The sequence below is a fragment of the Triturus cristatus genome, chromosome 6 (assembly GCF_964204655.1).
Source record: "Triturus cristatus chromosome 6, aTriCri1.1, whole genome shotgun sequence".
Classification (NCBI taxonomy): domain Eukaryota; kingdom Metazoa; phylum Chordata; class Amphibia; order Caudata; family Salamandridae; genus Triturus; species Triturus cristatus.
The window spans coordinates 74964984-74973898 of NC_140589.1; the positions used below are offsets into that span (position 1 = coordinate 74964984).

Consider the following 8915-nt stretch of genomic DNA (forward strand, 5'->3'; position numbering starts at 1 on the left):
AGGATTCGATGACTAGTGCATAGGGCCTTAAATAGGATTCTTTCTTTAACTGGGAGCCAGTGTAGAGTGGATCGAGCACTCCGTCCATCATTTCCTTTGGTTTTTGCTTTGTTCGCCATAAGTTGGCAGGGTATGCTCAGACGTGAGTCCCTTGCTCACTTTGCCACTGGATTCAAGCAAGCCTGGCTGAAGACGGCTGAAATGCCAGAAACCGGTCCTAGGAAGCTTGTTTCCGGTCCAGGGAAGACATGGCTTGGCCGTTCGGCTGGACTGTTCCCATGAAGCACAGGGTCAGACTGATTTGCATATGGCCATGTCTGACCTGGGGTGGCAGAGTGGGCTAAAGAACGGTGATGGATTAAACCCAGATCAGTTGACTGGGGGTGAGTGCTTGCAATGTTCAACACTCCGTCCATCATCTCCTTTGGTTTTTGCTCATTTATGTGACGACACATGCATGTCACCAGTTGTGATTGTGCGACATTATGCGGATTATTTTGTATGTGTTTAGGTGTAGCTGATGTGGCATGTCTTTGGTCGGGGGGTACCGGGTAGGGGGGGTCCTGGGGGTGGTGGCGGCGGGTGTTGTTGCCCTTTCGGCCCTCCGGGCTGCATGTTCAGTTGCCCGGGTGCATCTGTTGTTCTCCAGGTGTGGCTCTGGGCTGGGCTCCCTTTTGTTGTGCAGGCTGTGGTCCGACTTAGCACCAGGTCAGAGCAGGTGTTATTTTCCTGCTGCTAACACGCCTTATCGCCTGTTTTGTGTTCTTATCGCAGTTCTGGCTGGTTGTTGTGGAGTGGTGTTGTCGGGACTTTTGGCACGGGAACGCCTGCTCTGCATCTCATTAGCGATAGTTGCGGGGGTCATCTGTGGTGATGTTTTTTGCAGCTGCTATCGCGGGTAAACTGGTGCTGTGGGATGTTAACACCAGCTTGTGATTGGGGCGATACGTTTATCGCTACTTTGGCTGCGATAAAGTGCTGTTAACTCGGCGATAGATCGTTGTGAATATGCCCCTGAGTATTTACAGCCTGTGCACCACATGGGTTTTCTTGCTCAGTCGATTTTCACCTGGTAAGACATCAGCCATTTGTACTTTATCTCCCATTCTAAGGAGCACACAAAAGAATAGGGCACAAAATACATACCCAGTAAATAACAAACACCAAGAAAATAGTGATACTCTACGGATCAAGGTCTAAAACGGTCAATAAAGGCACTCACTGCAAATTACATGGAATAGGGTGAACTACACCTGGTAAATGCGGTTACTCCGGAGTGAGATATTTACCACATGTGTGCTCAAATTGTAAAAGAGGAATAACATTCGGAAATGGTTTTTAACACACTAAGGGGCATATTATCAAGGACGGCGTTAAAAATTATCGCAGGTTTAGCGGCAGAAAACTGCCGCTAAACCGGCGATAATGGGCTTGATAATATGCTATATGGAATTCCCATAGAAGCCCATGTTCTGGTGTGAACATGGGCTTCTATGGGAATTCTCCAGGACATATTATCAAGCCCATTATCGCCGGTTTAGCAGCAGTTTTCTGCTGCTAAAGCGCCGATAATGTTAACGCCGTCCTTGATAATATGCCCCCAAATTCTGCATGTTTGTCCGTCATTACAGGCCTATTCCCCCAATAAACCTTTGCAGGTTTGCCATAATCTATCAAGTGAAAGCTGCGAAGATGTGATAATTATCACAAAGTACTTAATTCTGACTTTCTGCTAATTTGCAACACGTTTTGTGACTTTGCACCAGCACAAAGTGTTGATAAATTCAACCCTTAATGTTTTCATCCTTTTCTTACTGCCCATAAACGTACATTCATTGATTGCGGAATAGTTGATGCATTTACCTTTTTTCCACAATTGTTTAAACTCTACTTTCTGTTTTTTTCAACACCCCTGCTGGGACTCATGGAAGTACAGTTTGAGGGGGTATGCGACAACATTATTGGCCCCTTGTAACCTCCTAAAACCTCAGATATAAAAGGTACTCCGGGCCATATTCATGACCCCAGTTACATCGTGCTTGCAACACGCAATGTGGCACATGTGCAAAGTAACTGAAAAATTATATTTATAAAACCACGTAAAGCCACTTTGTGTGGCTCTGAGTGGCTTCATAAATCTCGAGTAAAGAAAATCAGTGCAAATTTCGGCATTGCCTTACTCTGCGCTAGGGAGGCATTCCATGGGCATTGCGTGGGTGTTCCCACGCAACTCCCATGGTTTTTGACACATTTCCAGATCTACCTGAACTGGTAAACCTGAGAAGCCACCAAAAATGTGAGCCTTCCCAGGACAGGCATAACAAAGAGAAATATCTTGATTTTTCCTTGTTACTTCCTCTTTCTATATGCGCTGCATTCTGCAGCCCACAAAGATTGAGGAATATGCTTATCAGGATTGTTTTTGTGGAGGGAGGGGCCCGTTTCTGCACAAAAATAATCCTGCATGTAGCACCATGGCCACAGAGAAATGTAGGTGCTTCAACAGTGGTAAAGGATTTACAGTGTCTCGTAGCAATACATTCATTCCACTCAGATAACGGTCCTGTGTCTGCCTCTGAGGCTTACAGGGATTTATTATGTGCTCTGGGAGTTTGTCTGCAATTCAGCAACCCGTTTAGGGCCGAGTCTAATGGTTTAGTTGAATGTGCTGATGGTATGCTGAAACAAGCCTTGACTGCTAGGGTACTAAGTTCAGGCCTTACGTGGTGCCGTGAGCTGTATGGAGTCCAGAGAGCATTAAATAACTTGCCTAGATGAGTATTGGGAGGCCGCACTCCATATGCGGCTCTCTTCGGAGTTCCTATGAATGTGCCTGGCTCAGATAATTCAGAAAAGGTGGCAGATGAAGATAAACTTGGAGAAACATTTGAATGTTTTACAGAACAGCAAAACACACAAGATGATGGACGGAATGTTGCACATTGGCAAAACATTCACCCCCAGTCACAGATCTGGGTTTAATCCATCGTTATTTTGCTCACCACGCCACCCCAGTTCAGACATGGCCATATCCAAATCAGTTTTGACCCTGTGCCTCATGGGAACAGTCCAGCCTGAACTGCCAAGCCATGTCTTCCCTGGACCGGAATCAAACATCCTAGGACCGGTTTTGGGGTTACACCCCTCTTCAGCCAGGATAGCTTGACTCCAGTGGCGTAGTGAGCACGGGACCCACGTCTGGGCATACCCTTCCCACATAGGGCGAACAGCTAAACACACAAGATGATGGACGGAATGTTGCACATTGGCAAAACATTCACCCCCAGTCACAGATATGGGTTTAATCCATCGTTATTTTGCTCACCACGCCACCCCAGTTCAGACATGGCCATATGCAAATCAGTCTTGACACTGTGCCTCATGGGAACAGTCCAGCCCGAACTGCCAAGCCATGTCTTCCCTGGACCGGAATCAAGCATCCTAGGACCGGTTTCGGGGTTACACCCCTCTTCAACCAGGATAGCTTGACTCCAGTGGCGTGGTGAGCACGGGACCCACGTCTGGGCATACCCTTGCCACATAGGGCGAACAGCAAAACACACAAGGTGATGAACGGAATGTTGCATTGTCAAAACATTCACCCCCAGTCACAGATCTGGGTTTATTCCCTTGTAATTTTGCTCACCACGCCACCCCAGTTCAGACATGGCAATATGCGAATCAGTCTTGACCCTGTGCCTCATGGGAACAGTCCAGCCCGAACTGCCAAGCCATGTCTTCCCTCGACCGGAATCAAACATCCTAGGACCGGTTTCGGGGTTTCACCCCTCTTCAGCCAGGATAGCTTGATTCCAGTGGCGTAGTGAGCACGGGACCCACGTCTGGGCATACCCTTGCCACATAGGGCGAACAGCAAAACACACAAGGTGATGAACGGAATGTTGCATTGTCAAAACATTCACCCCCAGTCACAGATCTGGGTTTATTCCCTTGTAATTTTGCTCACCACGCCACCCCAGTTCAGACATGGCAATATGCAAATCAGTCTTGACCCTGTGCCTCATGGGAACAGTCCAGCCCGAACTGCCAAGCCATGTCTTCCCTCGACCGGAATCAAACATCCTAGGACCGGTTTCGGGGTTTCACCCCTCTTCAGCCAGGATAGCTTGATTCCAGTGGCGTAGTGAGCACGGGACCCACGTCTGGGCATACCCTTCCCACATAGGGCAAACAGCAAAACACACAAGATGATGGACAGAATGTTCCACATTGGCAAAACATTCACCCCCAGTCACAGATCTGGTTTTAATCCATCGTTATTTTGCTCACCACGCCACCCCAGTTCAGACATGGCCATATGCAAATCAGTCTTGACCCTGTGCCTCATGGGTTTTACAGAACAGCCAAGAGGTCAAAGACAAGCTGTATAGCATGAACCACTCTGACGCCGTCACCTGTGAATAGAAGGCTATAACTGCTGCTGACAAGTGTGTTCCCAAAGTTGGGGACCTAGTTCATGAAAAGATCCACAACAAGCAAGCTTTTGAACCGTCATATTGACCACCGCTTGCAGTTCTTGGGGTAAAAGGTAACAGAAGTGACGGCCTGCCTCCTTTGTCTGGTTCGAGGAAAAACAGACAGGTTCCCATCAACCCTGTGAAAAAGCACTATGCAGCCGATCCTCTACAGCAGACAATCACAGACATCAAAAAAGATTTGGCGTAGAGCCTCTCAGACTCTCCCTACTCTGAATAAACTACCACCGAACAAAACAGTAACATTACAAGCTCAAGTTCCCAGCCGCAGATATTAAAGTACACTACGTCTCCCAGGTATAAGAAAAGTATGTCAACTCGATTCTTTCCGACTTCTTAGGAATCCGTAGTCTTCTGCATTACACTCAGACCGGTTTTCGTCTTCAACATGGAAGAGAAACCGCACTCCTTGCCATAGTCGAAGAATCGAAAAAAATAATTGACCAAGGAGGAGCAGTAGCCATCATCTTCCTTGATCTTGGCTCCGCCTTTGATATAGTTAATTTTGACATTCTTCTTAACAGACTTCGGATTGCCGGTGTGTCAGATGGAGCCATTAGCTGGCTTCGATCCTACCTAAATGGTAGAACATTCCAGGTCTTTGTGGGAGAAACAGCTTCAAGGTGTCTATCTCTCAGTTGTGGAGTACCTCAAGGCTCATCTCTGAGCCCTACTCTATTTAACATATACATGAGACCGCTTGCTGATATTATCTTGCCATATGGGATTAAAATTGTCACGTTTGAGGATGATACACTGTTGGTAGTATCCCTTAACCATCCTCAGAATTCTCCCTCGGATCTGGAATCTTGTCTGGAGAAGGTGGCAACATGGATGCAACACTCATGTCTCAGGCTCAATGGAGAAAAAAACAAAATAATGCTCCTAGGCAGCTCGCCTAACATTGACCTCAAACATGCATGGCCAAACTGCCTTGGACCTACTCCGACCCCTAAATCCAAGATTAAAAGCCTAGGTGTCTGGCTGGACAAATCATTCAAGTTTGACAGCAAGCAATGGAAGTAACAGGAGCCTGCTATTTGATTCCTAGAATGCTGCTGAGAGTTCTACCCCTCCTTCTCGTGGGGGCCAGGAGAATTATGGTCCAGGCCCTGATTCTCTCTCACTTGGACTACGGTAACCCCATGTCTCTGGGAGCACCTAAATCCACAACAAGGAAACTGCAAGTTGTTCAGAACTGTGCTGCTCGATTGCTGCTTGGCGTTCCCAGAACTCCATCGTCTAAGCCAGGTCTGAAGACCTTACACTGGCTGCGCATCCCGGAGAGAATAGAATTTAACTCCCTCTGTGTAGCCCACAAGACTCTTTGGGGGAAAGGCCCTTCTAGTAATTGCTCCCTATTCACTTTTTACCGTCCCAGGAAACTGGTCCGCTCTGCTAACCGGAGTTCAGACGCCATCCCTAAAATCCGAAGGATGAGGAGTGGGGGCAATTCCTTTTCTCAAAATATAGATAGACTTTGGAACACCCTTCCCTGCACTTGCGCTCAGAGACTCACCATCTCCCGCTCCAAAAGCATCTCAAACCCTGGCTGTCTCAGAATACCACCCTCTAAGCCATCAAACCGTCCCCCCTGTTCTGCTGCTACTGCTGGGATGCCTAAGGGTAGCTATGTGCTCAGTAAATGTTAATTAATAATAATGCTATGCTACAGTGGCTACATGGTTTACTATGAACTACCACCTGATTCAATGTCATTCGAGATGATGCCTTTTCGAGACACAACTAATTATAAGAATGACTCTGTTTAGTGAATAATGATGATCCTTATTTGAATTCAGCAAATAATAAAAAATGTACTGCCATCGTCACTATGCACTCTATTACATACATACAACCAGTTACCCAAGGGAAATATGCAATTACACACAATGGAAACATTGTGAGCCTCCGCCTTCTGATAGTCACCCTAATTTCTTGAAGAAATTCCCTTATTTTCAGAGCAGTGACAGATCACAACCTTCAGCTTTCAATTATTAACAGAAGCCACAATAGCTTCAGAAAAACGTGATTACCACTAACAAGCTACTTTACTCCACTGAGTTTAGTCAGAATCTGGGTATCCAGTGATTCTAGTATTGGGAATCAAATATTGATGCGAAAAGTAATTGGGGAACTACATTTTGACAAATTCAAGGCAAAGAAGCCTTTTTTCGAGCATGCAGAATACCTATAGAAATGATATTTCTGAATAAAACTATCCAGCAAACTACCTATCTGGGGTTTGGTACAATGAAAGACCTAAAGAAACCTTCTATATCAAAAGTCAATTTGATCTAGTTCAATAACTGGCACTTATAAATAAAAATGTCAGAGTCAGACATAAACTATATGATACAAAATGGAACCAATAACTTTACTCAGTTCCCTCTTGAAGGTTTAGCCTTATGACCGTGTGATTCAGACACCTGCATACCTCTTTGTCTTTCCAGCACTCCTGCATATAATGCTAATCATCCTGATTCATGTTATAAGTTTAACACAAAAACACTTGTAACAGTAACTGGATATAGCACAGGTGCGCTATGTCAATGATGGTTCGAACCTTCCATTCTTTCAGTTGTGAAAGAGCATTTTTCTCTATTTAAAGAAAGCATGTATGTTTCTGATTTTCTTATAGGACCACGTCATAATCTGGCAAGATTAATAGATGCCATTTACAATTGGCTGAACAAGTACTCAGAAAATAAGACATAGACAGAATTAGGCAAATAGATCAAGCACATTTGCAAGCAGTCTTCAAAGTTATCAACAATGGAACGCAAACCCTTTCTAAAAGAGTGTACTCATTAAACCACAATCTATACTCAGCGTTAGAGCCAATAAAAGGGGATTCAGGATTTTTACAACATAGACAAGCTAAGTTAAGAAGTATCATACAATTACATTTTCCATTACAAACACTTATGTCAGGTTTGGTGCATTGGCAACTTCTAAACTAAACAGCCATTTTTGAATTTTATAATTTAAAATTAAAACAGAAATCAAAGGAAAAACAAAATCCCCATATACGTTATTGAGTATTGAGCAAATGGAAGATGTATTTTCAGTTAGTGACACACCACCAGTGACATGGTTAATATATGGTGTCATTTCTTTACCGATTTCACGCCTGCCAAAAATATAAAACTGTAAGCTGGTATGAAACCATGCACAATTCACAATTGTTCCATTCATGTAAATTTCCTTTTTCTTGCATGTGTTTAAATGAAAATTAAGGTAACCCTGTATATATCAGTACAGCAAATTGTAGAAACTCCCTGAGTCAGTCCTTTCTGTGTGACACTATATCGCTGCCATCGAATGTGTAGTGCTGTGATGGCAGGGTTAAGGTGTGTTTTATCAGTAACTTCCACTTCATCCACCCCCACACAACATGAAATGTTAAAAAAAAATTCCTATTGATTCCTAACAAATGTTCCTTGCTGTGGGCTGGAACCCGGCCAGCAGTAGGTGATTAAAGTTTCAAAAACAAAACAGTGCGGTGGAAAGACCTTATCTCCGTCACCTCGAAACATTATCAGAAATATTCCTTGGCCTAGTATTGAAATGAAATACATGCTTTATGACAATTGTTAGAACTGGGATTTCTGGTTGGCAGACGTATGCACCCTGTCCAAGCAGGAACCACCACACTAGATACACATTATAAGACAGCCTGTGCTCACCCTCTAGTAGCTTGGCACAGAGCAGTCAGGCTTATCTAAAGAGGCAACGTGTAAAGAATTTGTGCAACACACACAGTAACCAGTGGCAGCTGCTGGGGCATTAAAGTGGTGGGCAGCATGTGGGAGGCAGCACAGGGGGGTACAACATTGGGAAACTCATTTTAAAAACGCTTACCTGCCACCTGCAGCATCAGTGCTCTTCTGGTGCCTGCTCCTCAAATCACGGCATGCCAGCTCAGCTGGAGAGATCAGAAGTGCGCATGACGGTTTGGTCGGCCTTATACGGCCGGCCAAACTGTCATGCGCACATGAAGCAGTGCCACCACTCCTCCTCCTTCCTGCAGGTGTGCCGTGTCAGAATGGATGACCCCTCCGCCAGCTCGGCTGCAGGGAGTGAGCGAGGAAAAATACAATTATTATTTTTCATTTTTCACTGCTGAAAAGCAGTGGGGAGACACTCCTCCGCCTTGACGGAGGAGTCGCCGCTGACAATAACACAATGGAAACATCACAGAAAGACTCTACACAGGTTTAGAAAAACTATACGATAAGTTTATGAGTAAAACAAGACAAAAATGACAGAAATTCAATAAGTAGAACCGGAGTTATGAATTTTTAAAGACAGAATCAAAAAGTAGTGCTTAGAGTCAAACAGCGCTTAGGGGTTACTTGAGGTCAAGCTGGACCGGGGTAGATCCAAAGTTCAGGCAGACAGTGATGGAAGGCGGGC

At 45.0% G+C, this 8915-nt stretch overlaps 1 long non-coding RNA gene across 1 annotated transcript in view; it reads right to left on the reverse strand.

The window, feature by feature from the left end:
* LOC146813779 (uncharacterized) overlaps positions 1 to 8527 on the reverse strand; it is a 303254-nt gene extending 294727 nt beyond the window's left edge. The window contains exon 1 of the long non-coding RNA XR_014962898.1: positions 8361 to 8527. This is a non-coding gene — a long non-coding RNA (uncharacterized LOC146813779). The remainder of the gene's footprint in view (positions 1 to 8360) is intronic.
* Between the last annotated feature and the right edge of the window lie 388 nt (positions 8528 to 8915).